The sequence below is a fragment of the Aedes albopictus genome, chromosome 2, assembly GCF_035046485.1.
Source record: "Aedes albopictus strain Foshan chromosome 2, AalbF5, whole genome shotgun sequence".
NCBI lineage: Eukaryota > Metazoa > Arthropoda > Insecta > Diptera > Culicidae > Aedes > Aedes albopictus.
The window spans coordinates 180,083,254-180,105,506 of record NC_085137.1 but is presented as its reverse complement, the minus strand read 5'-3'; positions in this window follow the sequence as shown (position 1 = coordinate 180,105,506).

Genomic DNA, 22,253 nt, shown 5'->3' with positions numbered 1-22,253 from the left:
ACCCTGTAAACCACAAAACGAACTTCTGTACAAATTCCTGTGGGCTGGAGTTTTTTTTTCGTAAAAGTGGTCCTGAAGGAATTCTTGGAGAAATGAACAGAAAATGCAAAGAGGAACTCTTGGAAGAATCAAAGGAAAAGGCTTTTGAGAAATCCTCTTGGAATTCCTCTACAAATTCATCGTGGGATTTCTCTAGAAGTTCTTGCTAAGATTGTCCCAGAGTTTGCTCCAAGGATTCCTGTACATATGATGCCTGTATTTCTCTAATAAAGACAAATCAATCAATCAATGATGCCTGTAGTTTCCCCAAGGGTTCCTAAAGAAATTCCCTTTGAGATTTATCTAGGGAATTTTCAAGGATGCCATTAGGAATTTCTCTTGCAAAATCAGCTGAAATTCTTGTTAGGATTCCTACTTTTATTTCAGGAATTATAGCTGGAATTTCTCAAACAATATCAGCTAAGATTTCTTCAGTAGTTGCTCTTAGGTATAGCTCAAAATTGTGACGTGCTGGAGAAAATCTGGGCTCGCATTTGGATTCAGCGGCCTAAAATCTGTCGAAGACATATAAGTTTGCTCTTGAGACATACCAATAGTTAATTTTTGTTTCGCTGTGTTATTGTAGATGCAGCTCTTTCACTTCCAATAAGTGTACTCTCACTGGAAATGAACTCGAAAATTGTTATTGCAGTTTATAAAATACAAAGATGAAGAAATGAGGAGGTTTCATGCCTGTTTGAGGAAGGTTTGTTGAAAATTGCTCTATTCCAACAAGCCTTTTTTTTATCTCCGGTGAAAATAAAAAAAAATCCTTCGGGAACTCCCACGATTATTGCTAAAAGAGTTTCACTGGGAATACCAGCAGAATTTCCACCAGGAATCCCTCACGAAGTACAAACAAGAATCTCTAACGGAGCCTCACCTATTATTCGACTAGAAGTGCCCACAGGAGCTCCAACAGAAATTCCTCTAGATGTTATATTGGTAACTTTTAAGGAGTTCCATAAGGAATACTTCCAGTAGTCACACCACCAATTTCACCAGAAAATTCAACCGGAAGTTCTCAAGGAAAACCGCCAGTAATTTCAGGTGCTTTGTTCGAATCTCCAGTAGGATTAACAACATAAATTCTTATAGGCGTTCTACCTCGAATTTCTGTATTAGTACCATTGCAAATCCCCGCAGGAGTCGTATCCTCTAGCAGTTCCACAGAGAATTCCTCTAGAAGTTCCAACGAAAATTCTTCTAGGAGTTCCACCAGAAATCCCACTAGAGGTTGCCCAGGAAATTCCCTCGCCAGTAATTTCTGCTAAGATTTGTTTCCGAACTTACAACGGGAATTCCTCTAGAAGTTTCTCAGGAAAATCCTCTAGGAGTTCGGTTACGAATTCTCCTAGGAGTTCCAAATATACTTTCTTTATGAATTCCACTTAATGTTTTTTGCCTTTCTCGTACACCAAGGTGTACCGAAAGGCTATATGTTCACTCCAAAAACGAAAATTTTATAGAGCCCTCGGAGGGGTCAAGTCTTATATACCAATCGACTCAGCTCGACGAGTTGAGATGATGTCTGTGTTTTTTTTTTTTTTTTTTTTTTTTTTTTTTTTTACTTGGTGGTAAAGCCTTTCTGCCTTCCCGACACGCGTTCGATAAGCATGACCAGTGCTACCGATTTCGTCCATCGCGTGCCAGTTCGTGAGGGACTCAGAACAGAGAAGAGAACTCTGAACCCTACGCCTCTAACCTCCACCAAGGTCTACAGTGCCTGCTTCCCCCGGATTCCACTAGAAGCGACTACTTCGGGGGGGCTGTGCTCATGCACTTCACTTGTTATCAGGCATAGCTAGTCACGCTAGATCGCTGACTTTATCTCCGACATAACTGCTGCGCTCTCATGAGCTTTATCTTAGTCACATAGCTTTAACTGCTGCGCTCTCGTGAGCTTTGACATACTGCTGCTGCTCTCCAAGTTGACCAGTGGAATGCCGAGGTCAGTTCGGCAATGCCAATTGGAGGGTGGCTATTCTACTTCGGGTGGCTTTCTCGCTGCGTTCGTTGACCTTTTCCTGGGCGAACCGGTTGAGTGCCGAGGTCGGTCCGGCGATTCCGGTTGGAGGGTGGCTTCCGGTTCGCTGGCGCCCCGACGACTCGAACCCGGTTGATTCGACGTAGTTTCTTGCGACTCAGCGTAGTCCCCGGCGGTGGAGCTAGCTTACTCCGACGGAGAGTTCTCCGGCGGTAGAATATCTCCCGAAACCGTTGTTCGCGTTGCGTATTCCTTCGATGTTGATTGGCAGGGTGTCGAAGTCGGTCCGGCGATTCCGGTTGGAGGATGGCTTCCGGTACGCTGGCGCTCCGACGACCCGAACCAGTGGTTTTCCACGGGCGCTGATTACTCAGATAGTCCCCGGCGGTGAATCTATCCTACTCCGACGAAGAGTTCCCCGGCGATGGAAGATCTTCCGAACCGATACTTCCCAGATCGGTGCCGAGGTCGGTCCTGCGATTCCGGTTGGAGGGTGACTTCCGGTTCACAGGTGCCCCGACGACCATTCACTGGTGCTTCTCGCGACATACTCGTCCTAGTCCCCGGCGGTGGAGCTAGCCTACTCCGACGGAGAGTTCCCCGGCGATGGAAGTTCTCCCGAACACGGTGGTTTGATCCCGACCAGTCAGGTGCCGAGGTCGGTTCGATGATTCCGGTTGGAGGGTGGCTTCCGGTTCACCGGCGCCCCGACGACCCAAGACCAGAGCGTTACGACTACTCGGACTAGTCCCCGACGGTGGATCTAGCCTACTCCGATCGCGATCCGATGCCCTTTGGTCTTCACGCCATTTCCGCTGCAGTGACGACAGGATCTGTCCCACAGCCCTGTTCACCGCATTCCAGGTGGTTTCTTCCCGACACATTCGTTCTACAATGTTGTCGGGGCTAAGGCTTGTGGTACTCTCCGCTAACATCCCGTCTCGTGCTGCCCTGAATCTGGGACAGTGGAAAAGCACGTGCTCTGGTGTCTCCTCATTACTCGGGCATGCTGGGCAAAGTGGGGACTCTGCGTGCCCGAATCGATGCAGGTACTTCCGGAAACATCCGTGGCCTGACAAGAACTGTGTCAGGTGAAAGTTGACCTCCCCGTGTTTCCTATCCAACCAGGTTGAAACGTTCGGAATGAGCCGATGGGTCCATCTACCGTTTTCAGCGTTATCCCACTGCTGTTGCCACTTTCTTACGGTGTCAGCTCGGGCTCTTCTTCGGACTCCTGATATGCCTCTATCTCTATAGCACTCGTTTTCTTCCTCGAGTAGAAGATCTATGGGAATAGTTCCGGCTATCACGTAGACTGCTTCTGACGAAATTGTACGGTACGCACTGCATACTCGCATGGCCATCAACCTGAACGTACTGTTCAGCCGAGATCTGTTCCTCCTTGTCTGTAGTGCCGTCACCCACACAGGCGCTGCGTATCGGAGCACCGATGTGGACACACTTGCCAGTAGTCGCTTCTTGCTACTGCTGATCGCTGAGTTGTTGGGCATGATCCGAGATAGTGCCGAAATCACCTTTGCAGCCCTTTCACACGCGTAGTCGACGTGACTATTAAAGTTTAGCCTATCGTCTAACATAACTCCTAGGTGTCTCACATTCCGCTTCGATTCGATGATGCACTCTCCGACCGAAATTCTCGCCTGTTGTACCGCCTTTCGGTTGCTTATCAAAACCATCTCGGTCTTGTGATGAGCTAGGGCCAGCTTTTTCCCCCGCATCCAGTTTTCGACAACATCTATCGCCTCCGTGGCGAGCACTTCTACTTCCTCCAATGATTCACCGATCACTAGGAGCGCCACGTCGTCCGCGAAACCGATAATCTTCACGCCCCTGGGGAGGCGCAGCTTCAGTACTTCGTCATACATAGCATTCCAGAGGGTCGGACCGAGAATGGATCCCTGGGGAACTCCCGCTGTTATGGTTTTACTTCTTCTCCCGTTGTCAGTATCGTAGATCAATGTCCGATTCTGAAAATAGCTGCTCATAATGCTACAGAGGTACTCGGGAACTCTCAGTTTGTGCAGCGCATCGGCGATTGCAACCCAACTAGCACTGTTGAACGCATTTTTCACGTCCAGCGTGATCACTCCGCAGTAGCGGTTACCTCTTCTCTTTTGATTTTGTGCCGTCTGCATTGCTTCCACGACCGTTCGGATGGCATCGACAGTGGATCTACCCCTCCGGAAGCCAAACTGCATATCGGACAGGCCGTGCTCTCCATGGTGCTCTCCTTCCGTGTATTTTGTGAGCCTGTTGAGGATCACTCTTTCCAGCACTTTGCCGACAGTATCCAACAGGCAGATTGACCTGTATGCTGAAGGATCTCCAGGAGGCTTCCCTGGTTTCGGCAGTAGCACAAGATTTTGGCGCTTCCATATGTCGGGGAAGTTGCCATCATTGATACACCTTTGAAACGTAATCCTAAATAGTTCCGGGTTCGTTAGGATTGCTGTTCGCACCGCTACGTTCGGGATACCGTCTGGTCCCGGAGCCTTCTTTGTTTTAAGAGCTTTTGCTATTGTTATCAGCTCCTCGTTGGTTATTCGAGCTTCCGCTTCCTGATCCTCCTGAGCACCGTACGGTGTGGGTGGCCAACCCGTCAGTTCGTGCTGCGGAAATAGCGCGTCTACGATGGCTTTCATCTTCTCCGGACACCTTTCCGGTGGTATAGCTGGTCCCCTTATTTTCGCCATGGCTACTCTGTAGGCGTCTCCCCACGGATTAGAATTGGCGTTCCGACAAAGCTCTTCTAGACATGCCTTTTTGCTGAGCTTGATTTCTCTGTTAAGTGCAGCTCTAGCTGCCGTATAAGCTGGCCTGCGAACTGCTCTTTCAGCGTCGTTGCGGGCTCTCTGCATTCTCCTCCGAGCTCGGTGACAGTTCGCTCGTAGGTCGGCGATCTTCGAGTTCCACCAATAAGCAGGGGGCCGACTGTGTCTTGGCTTGCCCTCTCTCGGCATGGTTGCATCGCACGCGCGTGATAGTAGCGCAATCAGCTCGTCCACGCTGGGGTTAACTACAGCTTCCAGCCGCAGCGCTTCCGCGAACACGTCTAGATGATGTCTGTGTGTGTGTATGTGTGTGTGTGTATGTATGTGTGTGCGTATGTGCGTGTGTGTGTGTGTGTGTGTGTGTGTGTGTGTGTGTGTGTGTGTGTGTGTGTGTGTGTGTGTGTGTACAAAAAGGTCACCTCATTTTTAGATAGTAAATATCAACCGATTTCAACGACCGATGGTTCATTCGACGCGGTATATAGTCCCTTTGTTTCCTATTGAAAATGGTTCAGATCGGTCCAGCCGTTCCGGAGTTATGGCCATTTAGGTGTTCCGGATCGGCACCCCAGGAAGGGGCCAGATATAAAAAACGCTACAAACCCATGCATGCGACACATCAAACCACGGCATTTTAAATAACCTGATGAACGGTAAGCAGGAAAATAGTCTCAGACCATATCTGAACCGGTAGTGTTCCGGAACCGGTTCCGGGTGTTCCGCCGGAAGTGGCCAAATATGAAAGTGAACCAAACCCATGCATGCGACACATCAAACAGCGGCTTTTTCGATAACCTGATGAACAGTAGGTAGGAAAACATTCTCAGATAATATTTGAACCGGTAGTGTTCCGGAACCGGTTCCGGGTGTTCCGCCGGAAGTGGCCAAATATGAAAGTGAACCAAACCCATGCATGCGATACATCAAACAGCGGCTTTTTCGATAACCTGATGAACAGTAGGTAGGAAAACATTCTCAGACCATATCTGAACCGGTAGTGTTCCGTAACCGGTTCCGGGTGTCCCGCCGGAAGTGGCCAAATATGAAAGTGAACCAAACCCATGCATGCGACACATCAAACAGCGGCTTTTTCGGTAACCTGATGAACAGTGGGCAGGAAAACATTCTCAGACCATATTTGAACCGGTTGTGTTACAGAACCCGTTCCAGATGTCAGGCCGGAAGTAGCCAAGTATAAAAGTTAATCAAACCCTCACATGCGACGCATCAAATCGCGGCTCTTTAGGCAACCTGATAAACCTTTAGCAAGAAAATAGTTTCAGGCCATATTTGGATCCACCGATAGTGTTCCGGAGCCGGTTCCGGGTGTTCCGCCGGATGTAGCAAACCCATGCCTGCGGCACATTAAATAGCGGCTATTTAAATTACTTGATGAACGATTAGCAAGAAAATAAGCTCAGACCACATCTAAGATCTTTTTAAAGACTACCGATAGTGTTCCGGAACCGATCTAGGGTGTCTCGCCGGAAGTGGCCAAATGCCGAAAGGAACCAAACCTATACATGCGATACATCAGATAGCGGCTTTGCAGATAACTTGATGAACGGTTAGCAAGAAAATAGGCTCAGACAGCATTAGACAATATCGGTAGTGTTCCAGAACCGTTTCAGTTGTTACGCCGGAAGTGCTCAAATACAAAAATGAACCAAACTCATAGATTAGACGCATCAAGTCATGGCTTGTTAGGAAACCTGATGGACAGTTAGCAAGAAACTAGTCTCAAACCATATAAGGGATAAATAGGTATTGTCCCGCAATCGGTTCCCGGTGTCCCGCCGGAAGTGGCCAAATGAAAAAGTGATCCTAACCCATACATGCTATACATCAAATCGTGGCTTTTTAGATAACCCGAACAACGGTTAGCAAGAAAATTGGCTCAGACCGCATTCAAAACTACCGGTAGTGCTCAGGATTGGGTTTCTCGGGTATCCTACCGAATGTGGCCAAATACAAAAGTGAACCAAACCTATGCATGCGACACATCAAACCGCGGTTTTCTCAATAACCTGAGGAACGATTAGCAAGAAAATAGGCTCAGACCACATTGAAGGCTACCGACAGTGATGCAGAACCAGAATTGGGTGGAACAGGAACTACAAAAGTGAACAAAGTCAATGCAAGCGATAAATATGTGTAACAGAACAAAATCTTGACTGAACTAAGGCCACATATATACAGACGTCTCACTCTACTTACTACCCATCGTGTTTGTTTCAACGGTTGAATCAAATATAGATCAAGCCTAACTTTACCAAACACCGTATGTAACATAGAGTAGTGCGGGGCAAAAGTTCACACCTAACAGTATATATCAAATAACTATTAAACAAAAAGAAAATAATATCGTTGTTTCTCGTTAAACGAATCCCTAGCATTCCTTTCCAGCGTTACTGAAGTTGTCAAAATACATTGTGAAGTAATTACAGCTGTAAGTGTTACACAAAATACTTGAAAAAAAAAGCAAATATGCTGCAAAACTTTTGAACGGGACCGTAATTTTAATCTAATCTTCGTCAGTACGGTGATGAATTATACACTGCAAAATATTTTTGCTGGTAATCAGCAAACTTTGCTGATTTTTGGCGTGCTGATTTCATTCAGCAATACAAATTACTGAGTATCAGCAATTATTTTTCAACTTGCTGAACCATCCAGCAATTTTGACAGTTGATCAGCAAAGTTGTGCTGAAATTCAGCAAAAATGTTGCTGAAATTCAGCAATTTCTTTTGCTGATTTTTGGCGTGCTGGAAGCATTTAAAAAATTTTGGTGTGTAAGTATGAATTTACAAACTAAGCTAAGTAAAACAACATAATATTCCCAAAAACTTTCAAAGTTCAAATTCTCTTTCAGAACGATTTAAAGATGCATACTGCACATATTATATGTACAGTGACCGCACAATTTATGAATCGGCAAAAATGACCACAGTTTATGGATCACTCATTTGATCTACATGGTGATTCATAAATAGTGTACAAAATTAAGGTGATTCATCGGTGTGGGGTCACTGTACATAATATTAGTTTCTATACGAAATCGTTATTGCTTCAAATATTTTGTAAGGTACACCGGGGCAAGTTGAAACGGGTGGGGTAAGATGAAACAGCGGGTTAACGTGACGTTATCAAACCAGGATAAACACTCTGAACGTCATAACACATAGTTTCTGATTCAAACAATCTTTTGTTAAAAAATAATTTTCAAAATTGTATTGAAATCTTATTCAAAACTTTGCGTTTCATCTTGCCCCACCCGTTTCAACTTGCCCCGGTGTACCTTAACTATATTGATGCTCTAGATTCAGAAATATAGTGTGAACTTTTGCCCCACAGTTATTGCGAACTTTTGCCCCACTGACGAGGTTTTAACAATGTTCCTTCCTACAAGAAGCACTAGAAGCTTTTTGTTTATTCGAGTGCACTTCTCGAACTACTATGGAATTACAATTCTACGACATCGAGAGATTTTGTAAATCTTCTTCTTTCGATCATTACAAATTCTTATTACAAAAGATCCAAAAATTACATCAAAACAGCTAGAAACACATTTGTTACATAACTCTGCCACTACATAACGAAATCGTTCCAGTTTTTATTGACGAGTATCTGGCCTGACAATGTGTCGACTCCATACAAGTTTGCCTGGGTTTTTAACTCGTGCGCAGAGTAAGACCCACTGCGAACTTTTGCCCCGCATTACTCTATGTAAACAAAAAAAAAAAAAAGATTTTTACGTGAGGCGCTGAATTTCTTTAAGGACTACTGGTATCACTCACCTTTAGGGGTGATTTGTGAAAAATAGCCGGATTTTTCACGTTTCCGAAATGCTCAATGTATTAGTTGCTACGGAAACAGCGAACTTCCCCTTCGATTGTTCCGTTCGTGGATTTTGTTAGATACGGTATTTGGTAAAGTTACGCGTGAAATCGTTTGACGTTTACTCACTACCGCCATCAAGCCAGCAGCGAGTTGTGAAATGCAACCTGATTAGCATTTGGCGATTAATTTTTCGTGGCGATGTTGATGATGAATATGTTCCAAATGATGTCTGTTTGTCTGTACTAAAGCAATCTCAACAAATCACACCATTTCAGATTCCTGAGGTGTAAAAATATACAGTAGGATGGATCAACGTTATATGGGAAAATGAAAATTATCGCATCAACCCCGAGCAAAGTTTTTTTTAATCCTCTTTTGCGTCTATAACTATTGGGATTTTTTTATAGTTTTATTCTCAGGATTCAGCAACAGTTCGGATTACGTCGACGGAAAGATCATGCTTCGGAATGATGGCCCATGCACTGAAATTTCCAAAAACAGGAACCGAATTCTAGACCACCCGATAAGTAGTAGATTGTCCGCATCACGACGGTTTCAAACCGAACGGACTCAATATGTACCAAAATTTCCGTATGAAATTTTTGAGTTTAGCAAAGCCATCTTGACAAGGAAACCTTGACCGATTGAACCCCTGAAAAGCCCCATACGGACCGAAACGTCGGAAAAAATCATGAACTAGTGTTTTCGATTTCTCCAAAAGACTGCAAAGTCAAAATTCTGAAACTAAACTATCCCAGTCGTATCCCGACCAAGGAAAGATCATGAGTACATGTTCTACGAGAAAGGCACTATCACCACTAGGTGGATTAATCTGGGTTTTTACTTCTACCAATTATTTCTCTAGTAGACCCACTGGGAATTCCTCTAGGAGTTCCTTCGGGAATTTCTGTCAGAGTTTTACTGGGAATTCTGCTCAAAGTTTCAACGGTAGTTCTTCCAGTTACACCGGAAGTTTCATTCGAAGATCCTCTGAATACTTGTAGGGCCTACTCCCCTTATATCCAGCAATTGTAGTAGTTGAACTACCGTGAATCAATTCAGCCAATTCACCGTGAATTCCTCCAGTATATTCACTGGAACTCCTCTAAGACTTCCACCAGAGATTCTCCTAGGAGGTACAGCAAGAATCCCTCTAGGAATTCCACTAGGGATCCATCTGGGAGTTCCAAATTGAATTTCTCTAGGAGTTACATCGATTGTTTTTTTTTTCAAAGTTTCATCGGGAAGTCCAGCAAGAGTTTTATCGGGAATTCTTCTCGAAGTTCCACCGAAAATCTCTTCAGAAATCGTTCTAAAAGTTCCAAAGACAATTTTCCCAAGAATTCCTCAAAATACTTCTCTATGTGTTTCACATGGAAATTCTTTAGGAGTTCCATCGCAAATTTCCTCCAAAAGATAAACTTTTAATCCCTAGAAAAGGAATTCCTTTGAAAGTTTAATTCAATGGGGATTCTTCTCGATGTTCTAATGTAAAATCATGTGAGAGTTCCACCAGAAATTCCTAACAAGAGTACCGCCGATAATTCTTGTGCTCTTGTAGGTCCACTATGAATTGCTTCAGGAGATCCAAAGAGAATTCCTCCAACAGTTCCATCGATTATTCCAGTAGAAGTTCGTCCATAAAACATTGTATGAATTGCACAAAGACTTTCTCAGAAGTTTCACCAGTGTGTAATTACTTTAGGAGTTCTACCGTACATTCCTGGAGGAATTCCATCGAGAATTTCTCTACAAGTTTCACGAAATAGCGCTCTAAAATTTCCGCTGAAAATTTAGTGGAAAGATTTCTAGGAGTTCCTTCAGAAATTTCCCATGACCATCTGCTTGAAAAAAGGTAGTTCGTCTAGGGCTTTTAAGGGTTAAGGCACAGAGAAACAGACGTCACACTCCGGCCGCTTCCCATCGATCACCTTTTCAACGGTTGATTCAAAATTTCGGTAGTTGGTCAATTGACCATTCACGGCACCTGGCATCGTTTTTACTTCTGTTTGACGTTTGCTCACTACCGCCACCTAGTGATGACCCGGCCTACCAAAGTACCTTTAGTATTGGGCGGTTACGCTTTCGTGACGATGTTTTTTAATAAAATTTGTTCTAAGTGTTGCGTCTGTGTATCTGTGGTTAAGAGTTAAGCAGGTATTGTGAAAATGGAACCTGAAGTTTTTAAATTCGCTTTCTATGTAAAACTTGTATGTAAAATTTCTTATGAACTTCTGCGATCACTGTGAAATTTTCACAAAGGGCTTCGAACGACGGGTCTGACTTGCGATTACTTTTCATTGTGGTATAGTCTTAATTTAGCCAAAAATGCAGATGGAATGTACTTGTGATTCATGGCAACAAGGTTTTCCAAAGAACTAGTTTAAAATTAAAACGCATAAAAATAAAAAGTTGAAGAAAAACATTAACGGTTCACAACAAACCCCTCTACCTTGCCCTAACTTTGTTGATAACATTGTCAAGGACCGTGCTTTGATGCTTTTATTACGTTTCCCTTCTGTGGACCTGAATTGCAAATCTTCATCCGAGCCTTCGGGGTGGGATAGTCATCTCTTTCGCCGAATTCTCACTATCCTTGTCGGGTTCGGTCCCGGTTCGGCTCTCTGTTTTGATCCTGTCGGGTCTCTTGATGCTCCCGCCAGCTTTGTACAATTGAATAACAACCGGCAAAATTTCCACCGAGCTCTCTCCGGGAGAGAGCTGCACGCTTCCCTAAGGGGTGGTGGGAGGTAGCGTACCACCCACCACTCACGTGGCCAATGCTGTCAGTTCGGGAAGGTTTTGGAAATTCTATGATTGGCGCGGGTGGGTGTGCGTGCAGTTTATCTCCGCCGCACAATGCAAACCGACGAAAATCGGATGCATCGGAACGTCGGTGGTCGTGCTTGCTGGCAGTCGTCCTCGTCGGCCGTCAGCACAGATTCAGTTTGATGCGAAATCTCGTCCGGTGTGGTTGTCGGTTTGAGTTGCCGTCGTCGTCGGTCGTTGGAAATCGTCGTCGTGTGTGGTGCAAGGAGAAGCGCGCTTTTTTGCGGAGTCGATGCTAATCCTACTCTGCCAGCAGGACAGTGAAAGGATACATCATCTGCTTGAACGGATAGTTTTACCGGTGCGGTGGTTCGCGTGCCGTTATTGACTACTGTTTGGACATAATAGCGGACGGTTACCGGTGTCTATGGTACCGATTTGAAAAGGTGGTGGCGTGTGATTTTTGTGAAGAACAGGTGCTTGATTTGGAAGCATTACGATTGCCGTTTTTTGGGGTAGGTGCTATTGGTGTTAAACGTCCGGGCAGTGAACAGAAGGAAGTGCATAGTGGAACCTGGCATCTACTGCAGTGGCGGTGTTTCAACATCAAACCGGAACAAGCTGTTGAATAAACGGTGAACGTGTGAAAGAGAATTCAATCAAGCTAGTTTGGAGGGATTGGAGTCCGGATGGTGTGGTGTTGTTGGAGGTTGGCCATGGAGGGAGGTCTTGAAGCAGTCGTGGCATAGGATTGCAATACCGGTTCCTCGTTTAAGCTGTGATGGTATTTTTATATGAAGCTTGATCCATGAATGGTATCGTGAAATAAGTGGTTGAATGGTATATGGTTTACGAAAAATTTAAAAGAAAAAGCAAAATACTTCCTGCCAAAGGTAAGACATACAAATACGAATACTTCTTAATACACAATAACGCGTAAATAGGTATACTATGCAATTTTTAGTACGAGCCTAAATAAACACGCCATCAGTTTCTGCGTGTATGAAGGATGTTATTTGATACCATATTATATAAAACGTGTAAAAATCAGAAGGCTTTTTTTTGGGTATGGTCGTACATATGTCATCAATCTTTAAGTGGTTTTCATCAACGTTTTGTGAACGTAAGTTTAACATTTTTTCAAGTAGAGTCTCACGCTCTCACTGTCATCCTATTCGAAAACAAGCATTTACGGCACTGAATTATTCTGTTTTTTTGTTTTCATGCGTGCGCACTTCTATCGAAAAATACAAAAATAAGAAACAATCAAACAGTGCTTCTTTTTTTTTTGTGTGTATTAACGAGATTTTTAACCCTAGGCTAGTTCATCTCGAAGTGCTTCTATCCTCTGTTTTTCGTAGGATGAAAATGGGAGCCACATGCTTAATAAGGGAACGCATACCCTCCCTGTAACCTAATGGCCAAAACCCGGTAGTAGTATGTGTGGTAACCGCGTGTGGCTGGCTCGAGTGTGTATAGAAGACTGATCATTCTTGAGCGGCGCAGCGGAGCATATGCTTGTTGTCGGTCCACCCGCAGGTGCGCGTATGCATAAGTGTGTATCGTATAATCGTTATTGATAAGGTACTTGTCACCACATCCCCCTTTCTTTAATCTACAATTGAACATTAAACATTGGTGACCTCACATAACCTATCAGACGCTAGCAGATGGTAGACCTAATGATTTTATTAATCTGAACTCATGGTACGCCTACACAATAAAAATGTAGTCATGTCTTGCATTTCTTTTCAAATTGCGATGAATGTCAAGGAATCAGCTTCCTCTCACCTTTTCTACAATCAGATTCAATTTATAACTATGGCTAAGCCCATAGATTGACAGTGTCTTTGGGGTTGGTTCTTTGCCTCCAGAAAACCTTTCAACCTAAAAAATTACGAGTTTAATTATCAGCTATTGCCACTCTTCGTTGTCTAGAATAGTAGAACATATAGAACGATCACCTCTAGTAAGTGAAGAACTCGTTAACTCACTACATTTAGTTAACATTGTTTGCAGTGATCAATGCTTTTACAAGTTTGGTTGTGTATGATAAATAAAGGAAGCACTTGCAAATCATACAGAAACAATATAGACTTGTTTAATATCGCGAGTTGGTGACTTCGTGAACAACAAAAGAAGACTTGCATTTACAACGGATCTCATATCAATTTTATAATATGCACAGTATTGTTATTTTTTTTTTTTTTTTTGAACGTGATTCCCAGTGAACCGATTTACACTTCTTACTTCTTGAATGTTATTCTTTTCTCAAGGTTTGCTATTCTTTTATGATCTACTTGATTCCAGCATTTTCTTTCAATTTACTGTCAATGCACGAACAGCGTATTTTGTACGTTATAAGTCAATTCAATCACCGTTTTATTCACTTGCTATTAGTGAACTGCTTCACGATGTCTTAATACGCTGGAAATATATGAACACTTGAAAGATTGATTTTGTACCTAAAACTCGTATCACTGGATTTTTTTCTATCACCCCAACATCGTTCAAGGCTCTATCCTATCCTGGCTTGGCAATAACTAATTTATGGTAGAATTGAATGATTAAGGTAAAGCCTTTAAGTCTTTTGAACATGCTAGCATTTAGTTCTCGTGCCATGTAAATAGAAATGCACAACACTTCACGGACAACAACAACAGCTCTTTTTAAGGGCGGACGGGACGGTCGGGGTAAAATCCGCCATTGCTCTGTTGCTACTAAGATGGTAATCTCAGATTCTACTTCATATTTTGCTACAAAAACCTATCATTGTGTATGCTCACTTGTAGTGCATATGCTGATTGTTTTTCAGCATCTTCAGTGCGATAGAACTCGAGATTACCATCTTCAAAATCGCGAGGCAAATTGTTAGAAAGAGAGGCAAGATAGGAAAAATAACACGGCGTCCCGTTTCACCTTAAGGCTAGCATGTCTTACTTGCTCACCTTGTTAATCTATCCTGACGTTGTCATTAGGAATTCTTTTGTCTTGCCGCACATCACCATTACTGTACTCAATTGCCGCCTTGTGCTGGCGTACGTAATGGATACGTACGACGACGGCGTAATGGCGTGCGTAATGGAAATGACGACTTCCTACAGTTCGAAGTGGCTTAAGGATGGACTACGTAGCTTTCTGGACCTCCTCTGTGTCTTGGTACTGCCGATATGGTGACGAATCTACTTTTGGCAGGTTCTGTTCTGAAATTTACTAAAACGGACACGGAATTGACGTAAAAACTTGGTCTACCTTGTTGGTATGGTAATGGTAGAATTCTGTAGTCTCCTTAGCTTTTGCTTTTTCCACTTCTCAAACTTACAGAACTTTTCCAGCCTCTTCAAACTTCAGACTTCTCGAACTTTACAAACTTTTTTTCTAATAACTCTTTCGCTTTATAGCTCAAAACCTGAATGATAGTAAAAGCAATCATCAACTATTTAAACGCTGTTTTCCTGTTTAAAATCATATAGACTTTACGAAAAACGGTTTTACCGTTATCCAGAAGCTACGTAGAGTTGAGCGTTACATTTGCATTCATTTCGGATTTCTACTGAAAAACTGATTGTAAGCTTCTAGAAGAAATGAACTTTCACTCAACTGACATGACCTCGTTCCTCTGTCATTGCGCTATTTGACATTCCAGTTCTCAATAGCCACCATTACGTAACCTTTATTCTTTCCTAAAAAGTCTTCCTGTTTTCTCCATGGCAGAGCGTTTAATCTTAACCTTCTATAAAGCCTCAGTGAATTTAATCACAAATCATCCAGCGAGTTTAACCATTTGTTTGTCATAGAGCTGCATTATTGTTCTTGATGTCAGTGAATTGAATCACAACATTTTCTTCATTCGTAGTGAATTTAATCACAACTCTATTCACTCTCAATAAGTTTCGTTATCAATTTCGGGTGAACTGTCCAGTTCATCGAGTATCAACAGGGACTGCGACATCGCCCTGGAAGGTGTAATGCAACGAGCCAGGCTCAACAGCCGGGGTACGATCTCCACTAAATCCGATTAATTTGTCTGTTTTGCGGATGATATGGATATTATTGCTAAAACATTTGGAACTGTACACCCACCTGAAACGTGAAACAGCAAAAGTTGGACTGGTTGTGAGCGCGGCTCAAACAAAGCACATACTGGTAGGTGGCACTGAGCGAGACACAATATCCTTCGGCAGCAACGCTAAGATAGACGGGGATACTTTCGAGATGGTGGAAGAATTTGTCTGCCCCGGTTCTTTGCTAACTGCTAGCAATGATGTGAGCCACGGTGTACAAAATAAGGTGATATATTCCCGAAATCTGACAGTTTTTTTTTTTTTTTTTGATGACGTAATTCAAATCGTTCATAGGCGATCTAGTACTCCACCCAATTTGACCCAAAAATTGAAAAACGATAAGAACGACGTCACATGTTTACATCCAAAATGGATGTTTACATAGGTTACTAGCCTGCCTTGTAATATTTATGCCGTGGATGTGAGCAGTGAAATGCGAAGGCACAGTAGAAGTCGCGCCTACTGCGGCCATAAGAAAATGCGGTCAATAAAAAGGTTTACCCTCGTACCATGTACAAGACGCTTATAAGACCGATGGTTTTCTCCAGACACGAGACATGGACCATGCTCAAGGAGGACATGCAAACACTTAGATTTTTCGAGCGGCGTGTACTAAGGACGGTCTTTGGTGTCGTGCAGGAGAACGGTGTGTAGCGGTAAAGGGATGAACCACGAGCCCGCTGTACTCTATGGTGAACCCAACATTATGAAAGTGACCAAAGCTGGACGGATACGGTGACCAGGGCATGTTGCAAGAATGCCGGACAATACCCCTGCAAAGCTGCTGTTTACTAATCATCTGGTTGGTAGAAGAAGTCATGGAGCGTAGAGAGCAAGATGGGCGGACCAGGTGGAGCGTGATCTTGCGTTACCGTTGGTCGGAGAGCTGCAGCTGCAAATCGAGTATTATGACGGCAAATTGTTGTCTCAGTATTGAACTTGATAAATAAATGATATAGATGAATTTCGTTTAGAAGATAACGTCCCGACTGATTAACTCCCGCTTCTCAGTTAGTGATCAATGAGCACCTCTACAGCCACCAACTAAGAGCCCCCTTTGCCAACAACCACTTCGAATGAGTACGCCGTGTGACAGGCACGAGGATTCTCCATGTTCATGAAAGTAACGGACCGACCGGGAGCCGAACCCGTCTTTCTCAGCATGGCCTTGCTATCCATGCGTTTACCACTTCGGTTATATGTGCTCGATGAGTTTTGTCCTCTGCTTGGTTTCTCACTTTTCTCCATGCCAGTGAATTTAACCACAGCCTTCATTACGCTCTGAGTGAATTTAATCACAGCTTCTTTTTTCTCAATGAATATCCTCAAATACTTTTTACGGCTGCTTATTTCGCTTCGTTATAGTGAATTTAATCACATCATCTACATTCATCTCAGTGAATTCAATCACAATATCTATACTCTACCAATAAATTCCATTCCATAATTATGGGCTTACACACTAGATAACAGTCGATGTTGAATTATCAGTCTATCACTTTTCTAACGAAAAACTCAACACAATTGAAAATACTGGCGAGAATTCAAAGCATTTTTATGTCGACACTGACTAGAAGGATTTATGGGCAGTATGGGTACTTTTAGATACTGGCAAATGCATATGATAATAACTGCCTTTCTGCTGGACGCTGGTACAAAAGAGGTGGTAACTTGCACCGAAAAAACATAGTGAAAAGGAACATTGTTCATGCTAAAAAGATGGAACCGCGAACGAAGTGTTGTTACGCATAATTGTTGATTCGGCGTTATTTTTCAAATTTCAGAACAGTTGTCATGATGAAGAATAAATAAGAAATCGCAATTTAATATACTCTTTCACGCCGACGCAGCCTTTCACAGTAGTGAATTTAATCACAGTATTCCACAAATCTCCAATTACCAGCCAGTGAGATTTACATCTTATTCTATTTTACTATGTAACAAAACTTATTTCCATCACAGCCGTGGAGATGCTAAAGTTTGTTTTTTTTTAACCCTTCAGCGCGCGCGCTGTTGTAAAAAGTACAACACTACCAAAAAAAACCTCGCTTTCCGTATACAGCGCGAGCGAGGTGCAGTTTCGGTTGCTTGATGGCGCGCGTCCTGGAAGGTTAAAGGTTTTCTTACCGTTTAGCGGGCACCCTGCAGGCACCGTTCTCGTTTTTTCACTGTTCCGCCTTCATCTAATCTTTGTTACAACCTTTCATCAAGTCATGCAAATACCATACACATTTACAATGACATTGTTAACATTTGATTGATTTGTCTTTATTTGAGAGACTTTCAGCCCTTGGCTGGTTCGTCTCTTCTTCATTGTTAACACTTACTCTGCTAATGGAACAATTTAATTTAAAGTAAATTGTAATTTTATAGTGAACCTCGGGTTCAACCACCGATTGACCAGTACTAAAGGCATAAACATTTTATTGTTTTAACAAAGCTCAAATTCTTCTGATTATCGCCTCTTTGTTCAATCGCCGATTTCATTAAAAAGTTTGTACTATTACACGAAGAGTGTTTTCATGGCTCACCGAAAAAGAAAACATATCATTGATGCTACATAATTTATAAAACACCAAGGTCCAAGCGCATCATATCGTCTCACGCACTGGTAATAATTTCAAGGGAACGCTTCGCCTTGAGCGCTGTTGTAATTTTCATCACACATTCGAAGAAAATTACTTGATGTACACGGAAGTGACATCATAAAGCCCAAACAAATTGTCAAAAACTACATACCTTTTAGATGTACAATAGATGTTTGTATCTGGTACAAACCTCCACCTCACGTTTACGGCACAATTCGTTCCGCTCCGGATCATCACTTACACTTAGCACTCGGCTCTTTTCTGTTGCAAATATCTTCCGTATTTTATCTCAACGGAACCGACAAACATGACAAAACAACACGAGATGCAAGCCATTTAATTCAATCACATGTGCACTGCATCCCAATCGCTGCAGAAAAGACAAATTTTAGCTTTTCTTTCACATTCCACTTTCACTGCTCACCGACATGTTGCGACAAGATTGGCGTCACCCACTCATCCTCTTCCATTTTTTTTTCAATTTTCCCCTATTGCAACCGGGAGTACAACACCACTTATTATGTGCATTACTAATTCACAAAACATTTGATTTGATTCATTTCATTTTATCGCTTTATTACCCGCGCGCTTTTTTTTATCCTCGTCGCCACTTGTGGTAACCGCGTGTGGCTGGCTCGAGTGTGTATAGAAGACTGATCATTCTTGAGCGGCGCAGCGGAGCATATGCTTGTTGTCGGTCCACCCGCAGGTGCGCGTATGCATAAGTGTGTATCGTATAATCGTTATTGATAAGGTACTTGTCACCACAGTATGTAAAGAAACCGAACAGATTTTAAAAATAAAAATGATTAGATAAAAGGTTTTCCTAAACGCCATATATTCGACTACTTTTGACAGATACATTTTGGCAGGTTATTTGGCTTCTTCTTTGGATTCCGTAGAATCGTTACTTGTTCTGTGCCTTAGTTTGTTAAAGCGCCGGTCTAGCGAATACGGGGTCGTGATGTCAAATTCCACCAGAACGCGATTTTTTTTCACAAATTTAATCTCTCAATTTGTCAATTAGCAACATTCCGTGCCTTCTAATTACCTACAACCCAGGTAACCACTAAGCACTGTTCTAAGCATTATAACGATCGATGAACACCTTTTCAGTGCTAAAAAGCTCTATATAAGCATTCATAATGTTTAAAGGCACTATAATCAGTAAGAACTAGAATAAGCCCTGCATTCCTATATAAAACCTGTAAGCTGTAAAGAAGTTTGTCAGTGATGTCACAGGCTAATGATTTGAGCATGTCATGAAGTTTTGTAAAAACATCTGCTTTATAATAAACAGGGTTAAAAAATCCGACTCTTCTAGCATTTCACAAATAAAAATCTTTCAAAGTCAATTATCTTGCTAACATGTCATAAACTAAATGCCTTGGGGTATATCGTCGAAATATATTCACAAAATTACAAAAATTCTATTAAAAGCCAATTTTACATTTACCTCGGCTAAACGAATGTCTAGGCAAAAAATGGAATTTGAAGGGTTTTCACCCTCGTTTTTGTTTAAGTGTATATGTAAATGTGATTTGACCGTATATCGGGGTCAAATTGATCAGCGGGATGAAATTGATAATTCGGGTACTACATTGTAATTGCATACCAGGAACTTCTAAATCTAGTTCATAGATGTCTAGAGGTGAGTTTAGACTTTTATTTGTTTTAGAAAAAAAAAATAGTTTTGTCTTATTTTTTTTAGGAATATGCAATGCATTTCTCACTTAGTTGAAATCATTGCTTCTAAACCATAGATTGCCACTAGGACTTTCCGTATTTTTTTTTGTTTTAACATTTTTGTAGAGCCTTGGTTGGAAAGTAATGAAGCTATTCTGAATATGAATAAGTTGAAAAAAAAAGTTCTTTTGTTGACGTAAAAGTCATTTATTGTAACAGAAATCACTTATTTCAAAGGAAACTGCCTACCTTTAGGCGTTAATGGCGTTTTTGAAAAATTTTGGGCCTCGGCTAAACGAATGTCTATCACTGTATAAGAAGAAACGGGTCTACACACAATTATTGTGTCTTCACTAACTTTTCCTTCTTACCGCTGGTAGTAGGGGAAGGTAAGGTCATATGCACCCCCTAAGCAAACGTGGCCCAATAACTAAGATTGAGATCATTTTATGGGTGTCTTGCGTATTGAAAGTTAGTTTAGACGCCAAATTTGGTGTGCGTAACATCAATTTTAACGATTCAAATTAACAATTTAAAAAAAGTATTTCGTTTTGGGTGCTCAAAAAGTGTTGGGGGCAAAACGCGCCTTGAGGTGGGTCAATACGACCTCTAGCATTTCTTGCTTTGAATTCTAATGAAATACCAGGCGGCTCCATCTTACTATTTACGGCAGCAAATGAAAGGTGTAGCAGGCGGAGGGTAGTTATTAGGTTGATTCCGGACAATCAGCGCGCAATTGCGTGCGCTTCAAATTAGACAATCTTTCCAAATGTGGAAAATCATCGTTTTCCACGCTTTTCATTCGAATATTCTAGTCATTCTTGGGCTTGTCCGGCTCAATTTCAGGTCTAGTTCGCTTGCATCTGACGGAACTTTACTAATATAGTGAAATAGCGTGAAGGCGTTTTGCCCCGGGGGTGCGTAACCTAAGTTACCCTAGCACTGTGCTTCATAAAACACATCATTAATGTTTTTTTCTTATTAAATTTCACTTATTATTCTTCTATCAACTACTTTCTTCCACTTTTCGTTTCCAATTTCAATTTGATTCAGTGACATTCCCGATCGCGATCTTCACATTTCTTGGCTGGAATTTCTTTCAATAAAATTACACATCACTTCACTTAATTCCCATAGCTATCTTGTATACGCTACTGGTAACACACGCGATCTTAAAATATTAAGGTTTTAAGCACCTCATTCGTGATAAAAAACAATTTTACTCGTGAGGCGTAACACCCACCGAATCACCAGCGAGATCTCAAAAAAGGAACGAAATTCGTTCTACTTCGCGTAAAATAAGTTTTTCTAAACAAAAGTTATATGTTTCCATCAAATTTTACTAACTTGCTTTGTGAGCCAGTGTTTACAAGAATTTGGTGCGAGATTTTGCTATTGCTATTTTCCTATATTTTCTCTCTGCAATATCTTTCCGTAAGCTTTCACTGAATCAATTCCACATATACTTACCTTACCGGTCAGGCTAAGGCCGGGGTGGCCTCTGCTGTACATAGTAGCCGCCTCCATTCCACTCGGTCCATGGCTGTTTGTCTCCAGTTCCGCACTCTGCGTAGGGTCCGCAGATCGTCCTCCACTTGGTCGACCCACCTAGCTCGCTGCGCTCCACGTCTTCTTGTACCGGTCGGATGACTCTCGAGAACCATTTTAGACGGGTTGCTATCCGACATCCTGATGACGTAACCCGCCCGTCTTCCATCTGCACTCCGCCGTAGATGGTACGCAACACCTTCCGTTCGAAAACTCCAAGGGCGCGTTGGTCCTCTGCACGTAGGGTCCATGTTTCGTGCCCATAGAGGACGACCGGTCTAATCAGCGTTTTGTAGATGGTTAACTTCGTGTTACGGCGAACTTTATTCGATCGTAGAGTTCTGCGGAGTCCAAAGTAAGAACGCCACAATGCGCCTCTGAATTTCTCTGCTGGTGTCGTTGTCGGCGGTCACCAGTGAGCCCAAGTACACGAATTATTCAACAGCCTCGATTTCATCACCGTCGATATAGATTCGGGGTGGCGGGCGCGGTGATTCCTCCCTGGAGCCCTTTGCCATCATGTACTTTGTCTTCGACACATTAATGACTAATCCGATTCGCCTGGCTCCACTCTTTAGTCGGATGTACGTTTCCGCCATCGTCTCAAATTTACGAGCAATAATATCAATATCATCGGCGAAACCAAGCAGCTGAACGGACTTCGTGAAAATCGTCCCACTCGTGTTTATCCCCGCTCTTCTTATTACACCCTCCAAAGCAATGTTGAACAGCAAGCACGAAAGACCATCACCTTGCAGTAACCCTCTGCGAGAAGGGACTCGAGAGTGTCCCTGATACTTGAACTACGCACATCACTCGATCCATCGTCGCCTTGATCAATCGTATCAGTTTATCCGGGAATCCGTATTCGTGAATAATCTGCCATAGCTGTTCTCGACCGATTTGAAATCGATGAATATTACAACCGCGCAGTAATCC